The 21,072-nt window shown below is 25.4% G+C and overlaps 1 protein-coding gene across 1 annotated transcript in view; it reads left to right on the forward strand.

Moving 5' to 3' along the window:
• Positions 1-4,276: 4,276 nt before the first annotated feature.
• LOC112693509 (discoidin domain-containing receptor 2) overlaps positions 4,277-21,072 on the forward strand; it is a 347,933-nt gene continuing 331,137 nt past the window's right edge. Inside the window, exon 1 of the mRNA XM_025568621.1 lies at positions 4,277-4,630. The gene's annotated coding sequence lies outside the window, so the exon portion shown is untranslated. The remainder of the gene's footprint in view (positions 4,631-21,072) is intronic.

Genomic DNA, 21,072 nt, shown 5'->3' on the forward strand with positions numbered 1-21,072 from the left:
ACCATTCAAAGTCATTATACCATTGGCTACGAAATAATTTTAATTGTTTTCCAAATTGCTTTTTTTTGTATGACTATAGAGCACATAAATGTATGTTTAAAATTTAGAGTGTTCCGACTTAGGAGTTAGGTTAAAATGTAATCGGTACTTACTGCTAGAATTGGGCGATGAGAGAACCAGTACGTAGAGTTCCCAAATCATTAACGCTATGCTATTTTTTGACGTACCCGACGAACAAGGGACACCTGGGTCCTCCAAGTCTGCGTTTATATGTTTTTTAAATAAACTGAACATTTTAAAGTATTAAATAATATTAACAAGTAAACTTGTTAAAGCAATGACGCAACAGATAGACACTTGAATGAGTATTTGATGTCTTGACGATAGATTGTTAACTAGATTTGATGTTAATCATTTATGTATAAAGATTTACCATATAAAACGTTATTATAAAACTCATACGGATTTACCAGTAAATTTACTATATATACTATATAGTGCTTTTTGATGTGACCTATTGATTAAAAATAGCTCGTATGCAATATATTTCTCCGTAATATTTATCTTATCGTTAATCGTCTGACAATAATAGGAAAATCCGATTATCCGAATATGGAAGGAATTATAATGAGTTATATGACTTACAACCAAATAGTCATACATTTTTTCAGGAAATTTTCCATAATTTAAAAACATAAAATTTATCGTATTTTATTAAAATAATAATTGTTAGATATAAAAAAAAAAAATAATGGGGTGCTAAAGACCTTTTTACATCCCCCTAGCGCTAATGCCAAGTTGTCCTTCCCCTTACTCTTCTAATAAAGTCATTTTAAACATTAACTTCTTGTCTAGCGCTTGGTCCACTAATTTTTAGTACATTTATATACAATAAATTATATAAATATATTAGTATATCAGTTTTTATAGAGTTAAAAAAAAAAAAAAAAACAAAAATAACGATTCAACTATAGAAAAAACCAAAAAAAAAAAAAAAAAACAAAAATAACGATTCAACTATAGAAAATACCAGAATAAATTAAAAATTATTAATATGCAAAAAAGTAAATTAAATTTTTCTGGTTAGAACATCTGAATATAAACACAATTTAAAATTATCATAAAAAGATAGCTTTGTAACTAGTGAAATTTATGTTTTTTCACCATTAGCGTAGCCAGGATTTTTCAATTGGGGGGGGGGGTTACGGTTTAGGTCAATAAAATAGGTAGGTATAGATAAAACATTGTTTTACATTTTCCTATACTTAATTTAAAGCATTTAAAGTCAAACAATATCTTAATTACATTAAAACTTACATTAACCGTAGTTTTCTTGTTTTGGTCGCTAATTTATTTAGGACATCATCAGGGTTTATCATTATATCACTGGGTATATTCATCATTGCCAAACCATTCAACCTATTTTCACATGTGGTGCTTCGTAAATATTTTTTTAATCTTTTTAATGTTAATAAATATCATTCACTATTAGCAGTTGTAACTGGGAAATTTGCTAAAATCAGTAAAAGTTTGAAAGTAAAAGGAAAAATTAATATGTTACATTTTTTAAGAGCGTTTTTTAGTTCCTGTACATTTTTGTTGCCAAATTGTAATTTCACTCACAGCTGCTAAAACACTGCAATCTAAATGGCCTTGATACATTTCAACTAGCTGTTTTATTTTTTCTTCATATTTAGATTTTACATTATTAAATACAATTTTAAATTTACTTTTATCATTTAATCTTAGTTGTTTGATTATATTTACTACGCGGTTTGAATAGCTTCAACCAGATCTATATTCTTTATCTGAAGAAATTTACTTAATGGTAAACTCAAACTCAACACGTGTTCCAGAATATAAGTTGCAAATATAAATTTTGGTTTTTTTATAGCATACTGCAATTGGTATGCTCTTGATGAAGCTTTGATAAACTATCAACTATTGCACCAAATAACTCGAGAAAAATAATTATTGAGTCGTGTCGGTCTATCCATCTTGTTGGAAATAACAGTTTCAAACGGTTATGGGTTCATGAAGAACATAAACGTCCTATTGATTTGGATAAAACATTATTTTTTTTGTGGTATTTAAAAAAAATACAAACTTATGATGAGAGAAAAAACCGTTTTCGTGCATGATAAATTGATAATATGGAATATCAATAGTCTAATAAACAATATGATGATATGTACACACTATTATATTATTATATTTGTTGATTTGGGTAAAAATTACACCAGTTATAAAATTTTATATTAATGGACTGTATGATGTATAATAAATAAATGATTTTGTTGCATTATGAAATATTATATTTAATTTGAAGTTTATTAAAAAGCCTTTTTTATTTCATGTGCGAAGTCGGTACCTTTACAATTTAAAATACTTTTCCCGACTGAATATAATAAAATCAAAAGCCCGTCGGTACACTAGACCGGTTAAGCCGGTAACAATACTAACATGGACACAATCGATATAACATAATACACATATAATTTGACAATACTGAACATTGATATCTATAGGTAACAATATTTTTCATTTATTCAAATAAGAACGCATCGTATGTGTATGCATCGTTATTAACCACGGAGGAACAACACAAAATGAGTAATTTATTGTTCTATAATTGGTTACCATCGGTTGTTTACCACGGTCGACTATCAATGACATACAGGGAATTGAATAATTAAAAAAATTATTAAATAAAAACTAATGGGGGGGGGGGGTTACAACACCCAAAACCCCCTCTGGCTACGCCACTGTTTTTCAGAATCAAGTAATTCTATTTTATTTTTTCTATCTTTTTTTCTTTGAATTTCAATCCATTCCGAATGTTGGATATTTTATAAAAGTATCTACCTTTTATTCTCTATTTCCTAAATCATTTTAAGCCCAGACCTTGAAAATATTTTTTACTGTTTTTATTTAAATTTTATATATATATTTGTTCGAGTAACACCTTTATTCTGAATTGTTGGCCAGTTGTAAATATTTATTATTGCTTTCTATCTATATAAATAAATCCTACCGACATGTAAGACACAACGAAAGAACTTATAAACAAAAACAGTGTTATACTACATTTTTAGAATACAAGAGACATTTTTTTTTTAAATATAAGTTGAAAAATAACTTATGTTTTAACGATTAAAACTTGTGGTTTTCAAATAAAAATACTTTGATAAAAACACTAAATTAAGTACCTACTCAATGATTCGTGTGTTTTGGAGAATTATTTGTATGTTTATGTGATCAATGTCATTTCAGTGACTTGAATTTTAATGACAGTATAAATACAAGTTAGCACGTTTTCATTTTACTGAATCGTTTAAGACTGTTATGATATTTTCAATAGGAATATGTTGTATTTCAGAAATCGAGATATTGCTCACCATTCATCCATAATAATAAATAAATACAATTGTTTTTAATGTTTTGTATGCGTATACAATGCGAAGCGTGCATCGATTGCATACATTTTTGCATAGTACGTTACATTAAAAGTTATACATTTGTTTTCGATAAAGACAATAGTATAGTTTATGAAACGAAAAAAAATAAAGAATAACGTTATTGAATGTTATTAAATAAAAAAATAAGCATGAATAATTATACTTTTTTCTATATCAAAGACCGGAATAGTGATTCGAACAATTCTGCGAACTGAACATTATAATCTTTTAACCATTCATACGGGTCATGAGTGGATGACGCACGGAACTATTTTCGCAAGTGAAGAATGAAAAAAAATACTTTTCGGGATCGTGTTAAATCCAATTCTGGTGAGAAAACAATCATTTTCTAGGCACGATCTTTTTAAATAGACACTTAGCAAGTTGAAAGCGTTGGTTGTGCGACGTTTGCTCCATCTGCCGCAAAAACTTAATCCGAGCTTCTGTCGTCACCTCACCACCAGGTGGTCTACTTTGTAGGTACACAAACAAGTATCGCGTACGAGCGAAACTCGTATATTTTCTGCATGTCGTGGAGTAATATTATTTACGAACGGCGGACGACGACGAGCGTTGACGTACATGAATCGTTGTCGCTTCAAGAACCGGATCGCCGCGGCAGGTCCATGGTTCTCAATCGCAACCGCGTTCAAACGGTTAACCGAGAACGTGGTCGAACCTCAGAAACAGATAGCGTTACCGGTATGCGGTCGCGCAGGGACGAACAACGAGACGACGCACGCGCCCTTCAATTGATGCCCCTGACCACGTTGCTCGGCTTTCGGCCGCTGCCATCACCTCCGCCGACTTTAGTCCCGTGTGTCACGCGCTTCGTCGTCCGGCGGTTGCGGCGCGCGTCTCGTCCAGATTTCCCGTTATCGCCGCGTTTTTCGTTCGTTTTTGACCATCCATTGATCATTGTTTTTCGTTTTCTCCGTTTCGGAATAAGTGTTCATCGGTTCTGTGCTTGTTCGTCGATCGTCGTCGTCGTTTTTCTCGGGTTACAATAATGGCCCGTTTCGCAATCCGAATCGGTAAACGCTGCGTCCACGTTCCGACGAAATAGTTATCGCGCGCGCGAGTGTGTCTGTGTACCTGTGTGAGTGTGCGTGTGCGTGTGCGTGATCAAGCGGCAACACGGAAGACGGCAGTCCCAAGAAAAAAAAACACATGTGAGTATTATACTAAAGTGTTCAAAACAAAGGGAAAATGTGGGCGAGTGTCGGCGAACGTTTTTGTTTGATACACGTATATTGTAAATTATATTATTACATTATTATTCCATTGTATACACCGGATTCTCGAACGTTTGAAGGCTGGAAAATACCGCTGGAAAATATTATTGCGACAAATGCACCAACGGAAAAGCTCAAGTGAATCGTTCGGATTTATGTGTAACATCGGGACTTGTGTAGAATGAACTTTTTTCAGAATATAGTATATACGCGTTGCACGTGGAATATAGACGATTAAAAAATTTCCCTCTTCGTATAAATATGAGTTGAAAGTATTTATCCTCGTTGAGGTTGTCGATGATTTCAGGATCATTCGGAGCAAAGATGGATATTTGGATTTATAAATGTCGCGAAAAACAGCAGTATAATGTCTACACACGCAAGCGAAATAGCATTATTTTCGCGTACGAACCGACCGTCACGCGTGAACTGCACCTATGTAAATGATCATGACACGTGACGCGTTACTCCTTTTTCGGTTATCATTATTATTTTTGCTCCCTTTTCATAATTTTACTACGTTACTCTTACCGTTATTTTATATGACGTACGATATAAAATGCCAATGGTGTTTTAAATGTGCGTTTATGTGCGTGTGTATATGAGTGTGTATATGTGTATGTGTTTTGGAACGATTCCAACGACACAAAAGGACACGCGAAAAGTTTTAAGGGAAATATTGGCAAGAAGTGCTGGTTTCTCGACTTTACGCGATAAGATTATTCTCGTGAAGTTTCTTTTTTTCTCCCTTGTTCACCTACCTGTGCCCACCGTAGCCGAAAACTTAATAAATTTTATAAAATACAAACAACATGTGAGCAAAACAACTAAGATTCTACGGCTTAGCGGGCGCTCCTTCGCTGGAATCATGTCTGATTATACTATCATCATATTATTTGTTTTGTTTACCTAAAAATTAAATCAATAAAAATAATAAGCCTATGTTCTTGTTATTTAAAACTAGGCATCATTGACTATTACAGGCCTTACGATACTTAAGTATTAACATAAAATTCAAATTTAAATACCTTTAAATTCATACGGCGCACGTGTTTGATCCAATGTCGACACTTAATGTACGCCGGATATATTTCTTTAAAATTATCCGCGAAAATTTCATCTCATTAAGTGATAAAAAAAAAAAAAAAATTAATGAAATTTACCATAATTATATTTTTTAATTTATCAAATGAAAAATAATTATATTGCTGCAATAGATATATTTTTCCGGTATAAATTCATTCCTTGGAATAAATATATAGAGAGTAGTCAATTTCCAAGTTACAAATAAATTAGGTATACATTTTATAATATTATTTATTTGACGTTTGATACTATTCAATTACATTTTTAATGATACCTTTTTGTTTGGATAATTTACTCAATTTTGGATTTATATTAATATTAATAAGAAAAAAAAAGAATACAGAAGAAATTGATATAAATATAAACATGACTGTTGACCACCATATCTTATATCTAATACATTTTAAATAATATTTTTTTGTTTTCATCGTACTAAATACCATATATTGTGTGCTGTTGAATTTTATATTAGTATTATATTAATTTTATATTAATATTATAGTACTTTAATGTTAAAGCTTTATTTTACTAATTGCAACAAACATTCATAGTTCTAAGTGAGAATTATAAAAATTTTAAGATTTGTTTTATATGTAAACTTGTACTTAAAATTAACACAAAAATTAATTATAACGTGCAGTATTACATAGTGCAGTTATTAAATAATATGCTCTAAAAAATTTTTTTTTTCAAATTTTCTTGAAATTTGCCTTAAAGTAGAAAAAAATTGATCACAAATTCCATTTACCTTTAATTTGATATAAATTACATTTGTGTTTTATGGCTTGAATATTTTACGGAAATTTAATTGAGGTTAAAGAGCTTTTTTATCTTGTGTTAAAAAATCGGAAGATTTTACAATGCCTATTTTTATTTTTATTTTTTTGTAACATTTAGAATCCAAAATATGGTATGACTGATTACTTTTGTGAAATAAAACAATTTTTTTATAATCATGTAGTATTTAATATTAATATTACTTTTAGAGGTATATTACAGGTTTAGAAAAATAATTATACAAATCTCATAAATTTTATATATATATACATTTTATAATTAATATTCAAGAAAATCTATTTTCGCTAAAAAATAAAATGTTATGTAATTATATTCTACGTATTCTTAGAACTTTAGAAAATTTTAAAAATATGTGGAACTTCATACTTTAGATAGTTTTTATAACTATTTAGTATTTTGTATTTTTAATTATTAATTCAAGATGTTTTTTTTTTTTTTGATACATAAAATAATCCTAAGCTTTTATATACACTTACGTATTGGGTAATAATTGATTGTGAATTTCGTTTTTAAAATAATAATCGATAAATTATCATAATTGTTTGATAGTTGTGTATTTACGTAGCTGAAATTTGTTGTTGATTTATTATATAATTAAATACCATAGTTTCATACATTTTATATATTTTAATTAAAAAAATAAATTTTTTCCAAAACTTAATCAAAACTTGAAGTGATTAATTGTATTTTTAATTTATTAATTATTATATTGAAGTACTTTGTAATTACGTTTTAAACTCAAAGTAAGCGTATTTGAGATTATTGTACCTATTGAAAGACTGTATTATTAGGAATTTAGTTATCTGAAGTATATACCTGGATAATAATGCTAAAGACTTATTTTTCTCCATTGATAAGTGTACTAGAAACCATCTTCTTCTTAACTATTCCTGACTGAATGGGTATATAATGGATAATAGTTTACTTGTTTCCGATATTTCAGGCGGGTGAAGCCCCTATTTGAGTTCACGGTCACGTCTTGTTTTAACAATAATATTTCCTCTCAATTTTCACCACTAACCTTCTCAAGCTCTAAAAAGCTCAAAGTGTAACAATCATTACCAAGAACACACAAGGTGTAATCTCTCTTGTAAGCCTTCAAAACGTATATGTTCCCGTTCATTTTCAAGTGTATTTATACAGCACTATACTATGATTGTGATACATTCATGCATGTTCCAAATCCAAAAAACAATTCTCTTTCACAACGCTACGAATATGCGGGTGATCTAAATGTGTGTGTGACAACTCATTCTTTGTTTTGTAACTTTACCAAACAGCATTTCATTTCAATAGCAGATTATTTAAATTAATTACATTTACTTAAAATGTCAATAAATATCTAGATTGTTTTATTTTTAATAATATATTTTCATTTTCAGTTAATAAAAAAAATAACGAATAAAATGTTATAATTTGTGTTATAATGAATAAAAATCAAAGAATAATATCACCTCGTATATAGGTATCAACATTTTCGATGTTATTGCATATCATATAGCATCTTACTATCAACATAATGAGAATTATGTTTATTTTTTTATTATTAATACATATTTCAATTCGTCATTGTACATACATATATGCAATTTAGGAATAATACTTTTCTCACCTTAGCAAATTAATCATTAATCTTGTTAAATTATTTCGTATCTAAATCTAGAAAGATTATATTTATTTTTCGATTAAATTATCTTCATAAATATTAAATTATGTTCTATAAATTAAACTACACGTTAGTATAGATTTAGTTATCAATGAGAAAATGTATAAATAGTAACTGAACTTTTCTTTTAAATTTATATTTCAATTGTTGATTTTATGTCAATATTTAAATTTTTGACAAAATTAAGCAAACAATTTGTTTTCAAGTCAGTTGTATGATTGCAGTTGAGATATCAGCTGAAATATAAAAATAACAATTAAAATTAAAGATTGGCTTCAGATTTTTATTTTATCAAATGTTTTTTATTTGTGACTATTTTGATTTTCTGTCTGTGAAATATTTTTATATCATTTTTTAAAACTAATTTATTAAAATTTCCCAAAATTATGTATTGTATATTGTATAAATGTAACTGAATTTTTTATACAGTTTTAATTAAAAAAAATTCATCCATTTATACATTGATGATTTCCGATTAATTTTATAAACAGTTAAATTATCTGTTATACTTTAGTATCGAAAATAATTATGACAACATAGTTTTTATCGTAATTCTACCCCTTTGCAAATGTCATTCTAACAGCTTAAATAATGCGTAACTTTATGATAAAAAAAATTTTCGTTCATATTAAAATAATTTTATTAAATATTTAACTAACGAAAAATAATTTATTTTTTATTTTTGTTTATAAATAAATAAACAAAATGTTTAGTTTATTTATTTATAAACATTTATAAACAATTATATCAATTAAATTCTTAACATAAGTGTTAGTTAAGAATTTTTTTGATATAATTATTATTATTGATGAGTATAAAACATAAAACGTACTATTTATATTAGTAATTAAAATGTGCAAACAAAATTCATGGTTCACTTATAATATATTCAGTTGTGGTTAACTAATTTTGATTTTTAATACTTATTTTGTAAGTATTAAAATACTATTTGATTATTATATTAAAAAGATATTCAAAATATTTTATGAGTATTAAAAAAGTATAGTAAAAATATTTATTAGAAAAATAAAAGTATTCAATAGATTACCTGTCACTGATTAATGTGAAATACTTTTTAACAATTTATTATTTGCATCTTTTTCAAAAATTGTACATTATATTAAATTTAATATAAGGATTTTGAAAATATTCTTGATGGTTAAAATCAATCGTCTGTTATTTTGGTTTTTGACATAGTTGACTGTTTTAAAAAATTGTTTTAACTATATTAAATTGAAATAATTTTACATTAAGTAGTTATAATGTATAGGTAGTATTGTATATATGTATTATTTTCATTTCTGGATTTTATTAAGGTTTAAGGTTATTACTATTTATTTATTTGCTTTTTTTGATACAGTAATTGTGTTCTATATTTCTATTCTTAGAATATTTTTGAATACAATAAAATAGAAAAAAAATTTTCATTTCTGTTATTCTTTTTGAAAATATAAGGTTTTTTTTGTTTATATTGTATTTGTTTAAAGATATTTTATTATTTAACAACCATAGCAAAAGTATATGAAAGAAGTTTTGAAAAGTGATTTTGACATTTGAGTTTTATAAATGTTCATACTTTTCATTTCACTTTTTCGAAATACGCAATACGATTTTTCTATTGATCTGATCTTAGGATTTCTATAATTAATTATTTATCTCTTGTTAAATAAATGTTCTTACTCAGTTTTGATAACGTTTAAATTTTTTTTTTGTTAGTTTAAAATAATGTAAATTGTGAAGGAATAAAAAACATTTAGCGATCTTTACTTTTTTCTATTATGCTAGATGCGTATTTTCTCAAAACATTTTACTTAATCTATCTGTTTAAATTTTTTTTCGTCATTTATGTTATCAACATTTTGTTTTAGGTTAACATAAAATTTAATAACATTTTTTTATAATATAATTAATAACATGAAAAATATAGATATTATTTTAACTTTATTTAAAATTGTATCAAATGTGTAAATGCAACATAACTAACCACATATATTAGAGTTCTACGAATTCTACATTATTATCAATATTTTTTATATTATTAAATGAAGTGTCTATGATTATTAGCTGAAATATGATGACATACAATTTAAGTTTAAAAATTACAATAGTTTAACTAATTTACATATAATAATGAATGATATAATATTTTTTTCTTTTTCTTTCTAAGTGTTAATATTTGCTATAATGTTTGAATTAAAACTTTTACTGGGTTTTACCCGTTTGAATTAATAAATAAATAAATAAAAAATAAATAAATATGATTTAAGTTGGTTGGGTGAAAGATTTCCGAAAGGATGTTGGACACTCGAGTCTATCTTTTTTTTTTTCGAATGTACGTTATTCGGATATCATGTTTATGATTGTGAGGGGTAAGCTTCAACAGTTCTACATTATTATAAATAAACTAGCTGACCCGGCAAACGTCGTTCATGAAAATCAGTCAAGCTGGTTCAGAGATGTTCAATAACAAACACTGTGACCGGAAAATTTTATACATCGGATGTTTGTATCTATAACGAAAATTATATTTACTATAATTACCAAAATTAAAATTCATTCTTCAGTTCACATACGAATAAAATACACAAATTTTATTTTTATAAACATATGCACTGATGTAATGAAAATTACAGGTAAACGTTTGTTCATTATTATGTTTATCTCATTTACATTAATTGAGATAATAAATATATTTATTTAAATTTAAATACCTATGGTGAATTGTACTTGGAATGCATGACCGTAATGTTTGTTTAAGAAATAAAATATACCAAATGATTAAAACGGGAACTTTTTCAAACTATCAGATGAGATATTAAATTCACGTTAATATAATCACATTTTATAAATTATGTATATTATAAATATATAGTAATTTACATATAAATATTTATATGAATCATGAAATAACTTATAAACTAGAATAATTTTTTAATAAGTCATCGTTTTATTAGTTATATATCGTATTAATACAATAACATTAAAGTATCCTACGTAACAAAATAAAAGGCGAGGGAGAAAATGTTAGCTGTCAAAAACACGAAATGTCAAGGTTGACAAATTTAATAATATGGCCATAATGATCTAGAATTTTATTTGCTTTTCATAGTTTTTTTTTAGTTTATATTTTATCCCGATTTAAATGCATTTACATTATGACATTCATTGCTATTAAAATATAAATTAACATTATAGAATAATTGTTGTTCATAATTGAATTGTTTTGTTTATTTATTAAAGTTTTGATAATTAATTTAATTTGTTAAATTATATGAAAACATGATAAATTATATAATAAAACTTGTTATTTGAAATTTACATATGAATATAATAAGCCTTTTACTTAATTGTAACAACATATAGCTATTCAAAACCTTAAATTTATATTCTATTGAAATTCACTAAATAATTTCTGGAAATAACAATCAGTGAATATTTTTTAATACTGTAACGCGTATACTTTCAAATACACATACATAACGATATTAAGTGCATTTAAATATGTTCTGTATTATTAATTTTTTTTTTTTCATACATTGAAAAATAGTTTATATTGTAAGTGAAATAACAAAAATCATTAAATTATACAAAAAATAAACTCATCAAATAAAATTCTCAAATAATTAAGCATATATGTTAAATATTATAAAATATTATCAATAAATGAATGAATATAGTTTTGATCTAGCAAAATATTAAAATTTTGATTGGAAATCAAATTATCTTAAACGAATGAAAAAGTTCCAAACAAGCTTAAAATCTTATGGCAGGATCCTATCGTCCATTACGATCTTCAAGGAATTGTTTATGATTCCAAAAAAAACACGTGATCATGGCATAACAACATTTCCATACATATTGATCAAAAAACGTAAACTTTCGGTCGCATCTAGAAAAATGTAATTTGTTAATATATTTATCAATATTTTTAATTTACAACGACATAGAATATGAGGGTGCTTTAAATTAAGGTGGGAGTGTTTAGATATCCACGTAATCGCGCCACCGAGGCGATGTCAGTAATGTTGGTCCACATCAGTCATTGTAGGCAAACGGTATTTCCGTAATTGACTGATCATTTTAGACAATGTCATTTATCGTTATTTTTTTGAAATGGTTATCGATTGGTGATCTCAATTTATCATATTCAATTTTCTCTTTGATACAATAATTGTACACACTTTTAATCGTGTTGCAGTATTATTGTGAAGAGTGTGACCTTTATAATTTTCAAAAAATGGAGTTAACCAATACGCAAAAGAAATTTAACCAGTAAATGGATTTATTATTGCTTAAGAAATGTGACAATAAAACATTTTTAATTTTCGAAAAATACAACAGACGGCTGGAAGAAGTAAATAATTCCAATACTTCTTTGAGGAGACCAGGTATAATGAAAATTCCTAAAGATTATAAGTGTTCGATTGTATAATACGAGTATAATAACAATAAGTTGGCAAGATTATTTTATTAAAAGTGTAATAGATATTCAATGTCATTTACTATGTAACTAACGCAGGTTTGTTTGATTTTATAAATACATCTTACATTTCTACTAGTTTTGGTGGTTGAGATAGGATATTTATTATCCAAACGTAAACAAAAATATTGCAATAGGTATTACAAAATAACCCTTTATTACGTATTTACAATTTTTTATCCACTTTGAGAAAATGAGGGCTAGTTTCTAAATCTTCATTAGGTACATAAAGCGTTGCATTTACACATATAGATGGATCTCAGCTATAAAATTATGTAATCCGAAGGATCATAGTATTTTATCTTATGAAAATAAACAAAATATTATCAACTGTAGGAATATTGTATGTTGCCTAGCTATTTTCAGTACTTTTTTACTTAATTAGTCTCTGTTGTCTTTGTTAATACTGATAATTAATTATAAATTATATATATATAAATTAATATAATTATTAATACTGAGTCATTACTGATAATGGCAGATTTCCGATATTAACAATAACATAAATAATACAAGCTAACCCGTGCTTCGCTGGACGTTAAATTTTTTTAATTTTGATGAAATTATATTGTGTGGTATGACTAAATGCTTAGAATTTATTTTATGTTTATTTCATTTTTTGTTGACTGCTAGTATGTTAATTAATTAATATTTTTCTGTATATTATGTTTGATGTTGTGCTATTGTCTGGTAACAAAATGGATTGGTTTTCTGGAGTTCTATAAATGCCCATGGGAAAAACACTTGTTTCTCAAGTCAATGCCCACCAGAGAGAATTTTTGACTGTGGAATTTATTTATTGTGAAGGAAAATGAAACTTTGACTGAAAACTTCAGCCTTTTTTGAGGATTTTAGAAAATCTTTCAGAATATAAGCAAGTTTTCCCTTTACTAGCCAAAAAGGATATTTGTCACGATTATCGCTCTTTATTTTACCGCCTCTTTTATCAGTAGACTTTAGAACTCATCACGGTCTGGTCTAGACCAGTCAGGTCTTTTTTGGTCTTTGTGTCTTTACATTTAATATAGTCCGGTCCCTTTGTTTACAAAAGAAAAAAAAAATCAGTTCCGTCTGGTCCGTCTGCTTTCAGTTTATTAAGATAATAATAGTCTTAGTTATGAACGAAAATGTAATGTAATGTGTAAAATTTATATACATTACATAGTAAACTATTAGACAAAATAACAATATGTTATTTTAATTCTGATTTTAAGGTTTTGTTACACCAAAATAGCTCGTTGTGTTTCTTTATATGTTATTTTTATTGGTGATTTAATATTTACTTATTGAAGTAGTGGTTCACAAACTGTGAAACGCGCCTCCTTCGGAAGGCGTTTGAAATTATTGAAGGAGATACAAGGCAAATATTTATGTTTTATATTGTAATATAATATACTTATTATTTATTTATTCGTGGAAGGTGGGATTACCTTTTTTTTGTTTTGGTAGTGTGTGAACCAAAAATCTTGAGAATCGCTGTATTATAGAATATAGATCCAGAAATAGAATTCGAGTTAATGATTGTAAATTGTCTTATCTGATAACTGTATAATTTCCAAATGTATACAATGTACATTGTGGGAAATTTTATAATTATATAGTTTTATTAATTATTTTGAACATTTATGTCATTTGGTCTTATTTTTAAATTTTGGTGCGGTCTTGGTCTTTTCTAGTACATTTTAAATTATATGGCTTGATCCAGTCTGATTTAATATTTTATTTCGTGTTTTGGTCTTTAAGAAAATGGACTGTGCAGAGCTCTAGTAGCCTAATGGCATTAAACACATTCGAGGGGATCAAATTGTTTAACAGTATAATAGGAAGGCCGAATTTTAATATAAGGTCTAACCTACCAGGTAAGAAAAGCTTAAATAATTTAATAATTTTTGAGGATACTGCACTGTATTACAAAGTGTCAATGACTTAAACTGCTTAACTTGAACGAAAATATTTTTTTTCATTCACTGTATCGAGTTGGATGACTCTATTGCCCTTGAACAAAACCAGTGATAATTTCTTTTCTATAAATTTTCAAGAATGGGATGTATTGCGTTTATTCGATGTTCTAATTTTTGGATTATTAGACCAAATGTATCATAATGTTAAATTTCTACTGGCAGTGTTTGGAGAGGTAATATTTTCTTCCTCAAATTTGAGTAATAATTGTTGAAAGCTATTTTCGTAGTTGTTACTAAAATTATATTTCATAAAGTCTACAAAGGAGATGATTTTAAGAACGGTCAAATTACATCGGCGCGTATTCCTTTTATTATTGCAGGCAATGTTTGCCAAAAATCACCCGCAAACATCAAACGTAATAACAGCAATGGAACATTTGAGTTTTTGAAATTTTGGAGCATTTGATGTACTTTACCATAGCTTCAAGAAAAAAAAATATTTTTGAATACTCCCCTTTAGTCAGTGTACCTCAATAAATCTATGCAGCCTATTTTTTTCGGAATTGATTGACAAGTATAAATATTTCACATTTTACAATGTTATTAGTCGCAATCAAATAAACCACAATGAGCTATTAGCTATTAGCTCATGTTACTTAAGAATAATGTAGCTTTTTACTGGTAAACGTTTTTTCAAAATTAGTTCAGTAGTTCTACATATTACTTCCTACAAAACAAACCTTACCTCTTTATAATATTATTATATGATTATTTATAGTATATGTATACATATAAAATATTCATCTGTGTATTACGTTATAAGTATATCATCTAAATCTAAATTAATTGTATCTTAGAAGTCTTAAATATATAATGCACTATGTATTACATTTTTTTTTTCCATTACCGCTAAGAAACTTCATAAATATAACAACAATATTCTTAATTATCATTTATATCCATAAAAAAATTATAAATCACTTAAGTTAAAACCTTAAGTTACATATTTTATTTAAATGTTAGTTTGGCATTTTAATTTTTAATTTTTTTCATATCAGAAAAATAATTGAAATATTTCAAAACAATCGATGCGTAAAGTATCACTGAAAAAGTTTTCTCTAAACAATACTTTCTTCAGACCATTAAGAAAATATAAAATAATAAATACTTTTATCTTTTTAATATTGAAATGTTAAATATTTAAAGTTTTTTTTTTCAATACAATGTTATAACAACCAATTATTATAGAATTCTAAAAATGTATTATTTTTTAACGAATTAAGTATTTTTCTCTTAATAATTTTTATTTAAAAACAGTACATACATATAGTATATTTGTATGTATTTACTTAATATATATTTTTTCAAATATTAAAATTTATAGTTTTTTAATCAAAATGAATATATTTATAATTATACTATAATATAATATTTTTAGTATAGTTATAATATATTAATAAAAAATTAATGATCAAATTGTAAAACTGTAAAAATTTTAATGAAAAATTATGTGAGACATCATGAATTGATCAATGATTATCTTTACACTTGTAGAAATGGATTTATTAAATAAATAAAAAATACCTATTTAAAACAGATATAATTATTTTTAATAACAGTGTTATATTTATTCACTATTTTGGCTCCATAGTGTAGTTCATTATGATTTATACAAGATATAATTTTGTGAGCTGCTTGTTCACGTTACATCTAGTATACATCATTTTTTATTATCAATGCAATCCATTGTCCAAGTCAAGTTGGATCTAAATCACCAACGTCACGTACACGATGTCGAATTACGAGCTGAGGATACTCTGTATGTATATATATATATATATATATATATCCATAAGCTTTATAAATCTGTCTAGAAATCCTATACTCTCCTCCTCGTTACCTCATGCCATCTCGTACTATAGGCCGTTCATATTATGTCTGACAAAAATAATGCTCATGGTCGTTTTATGGTTAGTTCTTCTTTATATTTTGAAAAAAGAAGGTTGGGTGGGAATAGTTCTCTAGGGTATTACATAAGAAAATAATATAGTCAAATTTCTCAAGTGACGAAATCAGGACTTTTATAATCTATTCAATACTTTGTGTATATATTTATTTGTATATATTTACGAATAATTATATATTGTATATATAAACTTTTAATATTTATTTTACACATGTGTGTTATTATAGGACAATGATGAAATTTTCCGGACCGGTGAAACCGGTAGTCTTGCATATCTCATTTCTCATTTTATATACAAAAAAGGGATGACCCTAGAGGTAAAATTTAATTTATTGGTGCGCCTAAAGGATTATAACATTGCTTGAACTCAACCGACCGTCAAATGAAACCGATTTTCGAATGAGTGTTCAAGCGAAAATTAGACAAAGGTTTATATTATAGCTTGATTGAATAGATTTATCTTGGATCTGTAGTAAATAATATATATTATTGATTCAGAAACACAAATATTATGCTTATTTTTGTTATAATTATTATTATATTATATAATAATTATATACTAAATTTATAAAAACACTATAATAATTTAGATTAAATAAAAATAATTTATAATTTATTCTGAACATATGGCTAATTTCAATTTTTTTTTTAATTTTAATGATATCTTTCCATATTAGTATTTTTAAACCACAAAATTGTATTCATAATATAATATTCGTTAATTTATAACGAGATAAAACAGCTATTCATAACTTCATTAATATAATATTATATATTTCATACATAGTTATTAAAATTACATATATCTACGTCATTTAAATTTTTTTTTTTTAAAAATGCTGTTTATAAATGTTGTATTTAAAGTTAATTAATAACAAAATATAGCAAAAAAAGACCGTTTAGTTTTCGTCGTGTTGTTTTGTATCCCAAAGAAGAGAAAAAAATGTTTTCTAACTTCAAACGATTTGGTCGTTTTGTCGACGTGAGAAATGGCCTTTGTTTGCCCCGAGGAAAAAAAACAACCCCCAAACGATTACTAACGGCCAAAAGTTGTACCACCACATTAGGTTGAATTTGTCCATGGGATTTATAAAGAGTGGTATATAAACTGTTGTTAAAACATGACCCGAGGGGCATTTTTTCGTTCTTTACCCAGGGATTTGGCCACTATAAACACGTCTGGAACACTCAAGTTTTGAATGCTAATTGCAAAAACTATGAATTACTTCAGTAAAGTTTTAAAAGCTTATTTTTAATTTAGTTAAATGAAGTATGAATTATAGTTTTCATCACATACTACTTATTATTAAGTAAATTATTGATTTTCTATTTTTTTTTTTTTTTATTTTGAGAAATTAAAAATATATTATTTACATTAATTAATATATAAATCGGTTTAGTTATCGATTATTATTGTTACTCGTAATTTTTTTTTTTAAAATTTCAATAATATAACTTTCTAAATTCTCAATAGGTTAATAGTTTTCATTTATTGTAAATTCATTATATCAATAATTGTACTTAAATATTAACAAGTTAATTAAAAAATTGATAATGTTAGATATATTATTTCTAAATTATGTAATTTTTGTACTTTTATTAAATTATCATAGACAATGTTACACAAAATAATTTGTCAAATGTTCACAATTTTTCATTGGTTCATGGCACTTTTTAATGTATGATTTTTGAATTACTATTTTTCTGGCAAAATGAATGTCATTGCAGGTAAAAACAATTTATTTAAAATTATAATTTATTATTTATGTATTTATATATATGTAATTAATTTTAGACATTAAATTATTAAAAAAAATTTATTTAATTTTTTAAAATAAGGCATACCGAGTTCAACTTGGTATATTCTTAGTCATTGATGACAAGTAAAGACTTTAATTTATTTTACTTTACATATACCATGATTATAATATAAATTATTATGATTTTTTAGTACGATTTTATTATGAATATATTGTACCTACTATATTATTGTATTTATAAGTATTTCTTCTTCACGCATATAAGTTGTTCTTACATCATTTCCAATAATGGCTTACTATATTTTCAACATGTTCCTATTATATTACTTTTTCCTCTTACATTCAACCATAATTTCTACGATAACTTTTACTGTATCTGAGTCATATAATTTCATCAAATGTCGTTTGTTCATGATCTTATATACTGTTGATATTATGTTCCTTAGATATTTCCTATTTATCAACATCTTATTTTATTCATAAGAAATTACTTTATTCATCCTTATCAATATTGTCATTATGATTTTATTTAATAAATCATTTGTTAACTTGTTCACTGCCCGATTTTTGTTCATTGCTGTTTACAATAATTGTAATTCTACTAGTAAAAATGTATGTTTTATTGGATCCTTCAAATTTATAATTTAACATTTTATTCTATGTTTTATAACTTTTTCAGTGCATAATTTTCTTTATTACCGATTCTAAATATTTAAACTTATCTACATTACCAACTATAGGCTAATATTATCAACTGTTTTCGGTGGTTAATTTTCACCAATCACCCAGATGGCAGATAATTTTACGGTCTCTTATAATCACGTAATTATATATAATTAGTAGTTGTACGTTTTTATAATATTTTGGTGTTAATAATACGTGAAAATCTTGTTATGTATTAAACTGACTCCTATAGAAATTAGTTGGATACTTCTATATACTTATACATCCTCATATATCTTTACAACTTACAATCTTTCTTTAAATTCCTAATATATTTTCTATTGACAACTGTTTGTCTTTTTCATCCATAATATATCAGCTCAAAATATCCTGTATCTACTAACTATTGTGTCTTACTTTTTATAATATTCTTTTTTTGTATATAGGTATCGTAATTTGATACATTACCAAATTTAACAGGTTTTTATGATTATTATTATTACAAATTACATAACTTCAAATAGTTTGCATAGAAACAGATAAAATTAATGTAAACATTTTTTACCCGTCTATCTTATAAACTTAAGTTTATTATTTCTCTAAGCATAATGATTATCCTTGTTATTCCTACTTTATGAAACTTTTTTACTTTTAAATCATCCTTTAAACATTTTTATTTTCCAATAATTCAAATAAGTTATTTATTTATTTTTTATTATTTAAATATTCATGAATATTGTTTCTATATGAAGGTTTTGAAAATCTTTGGAAATAAACACTTATATATTATAACTTGTCTAAGTAGATCACTGAATTAAATAATAACACATCATTTTTAATGGATCATAATTAGTCATATTAAATATTTAAAATTTATCTACACAGTGATTTTAAGTTGATTATGAAATACATTTTTACATGGTATATATATACGATTATTGAAATATGGGAATACATTGACACATTTACGAGTATCATAGTAATTGTTTTTTTTTTTACTAATGATACATTATGATATCATAATTATCATACTGAAAATAAAATAATAATGCATATTTTAAAAAAAGTGAATTCAATTATGACAAAGCTTTAAATATTGATTTAATATTTTACAACAACATTTTTCACAGTGATAATAACTAATGACTAAATAAAAAAAAACAACTAAAAATATTATTTTTTAAAGTTTCTTAATAATTAAATATTGTCCATGTCTAATTTGTTATTATTTTTATCACAACACTAAGTTCTATTAAGTTATATTGAGTTTCTAAATAAAATATTGTACATATGTTTATCAAATATATTAAATTGAGTCACTAAAGAGAAAACAAAAAAATGTAATTGATTTTCAGTGTTATAATCTATTATTTCAATAGATAATTATATTCTAAATTGTGAAAATTGTTACTGTATCTTTTATTAAATGCTATCAATAATTTCAAAATAAATAAAGTATAAGTGTAGTACCCATATTAAAAATAATAATGACATTACGTAGTTTATACATTTTTGATTTCTTCGGAATAAAATGTTTAAATTGTTAAGAACAAAAAATAAAGTTAAGAGCTTTGTGTTATTTTTTAAATAAGTTTGTAATCAGGTACATTGGTATAGTTTAAAAAATTAAAAACTATTTTTATGTCATAATAATTAAATAAAAAATATTTTTTTTTCGTAGGTATTATTTATTTGCTTTCTTAATATACAATATCAGAAATTATAATAGAAAACATGTTGAAATCATTATCAAAATTTACAAACATCAAAATAAAATAAATTATAATGCGTTTTTAATTAAATACGAATATAAACTATAACAATAAATTAAGTATTTTGATAGTAAATTGAGGTATTTAAATTAGAATTTTGATTAACAATATAAATTCTATTTTCTTTTGTGAAAAATATCCAAAACATTTATTGTAATTTTTATTTTATATTATGGGTTTAATCGTGAAATTATTTATACATAGTTGTATGATATAAATTGTTTTAAAACATAAAAGTTTACATGTGTCTTTGCTTTATAATATATAATATAATAAATAATATTATT

Source organism: Sipha flava, unplaced genomic scaffold (assembly GCF_003268045.1).
Source record: "Sipha flava isolate LNK unplaced genomic scaffold, YSA_version1 88_pilon_pilon, whole genome shotgun sequence".
Classification (NCBI taxonomy): domain Eukaryota; kingdom Metazoa; phylum Arthropoda; class Insecta; order Hemiptera; family Aphididae; genus Sipha; species Sipha flava.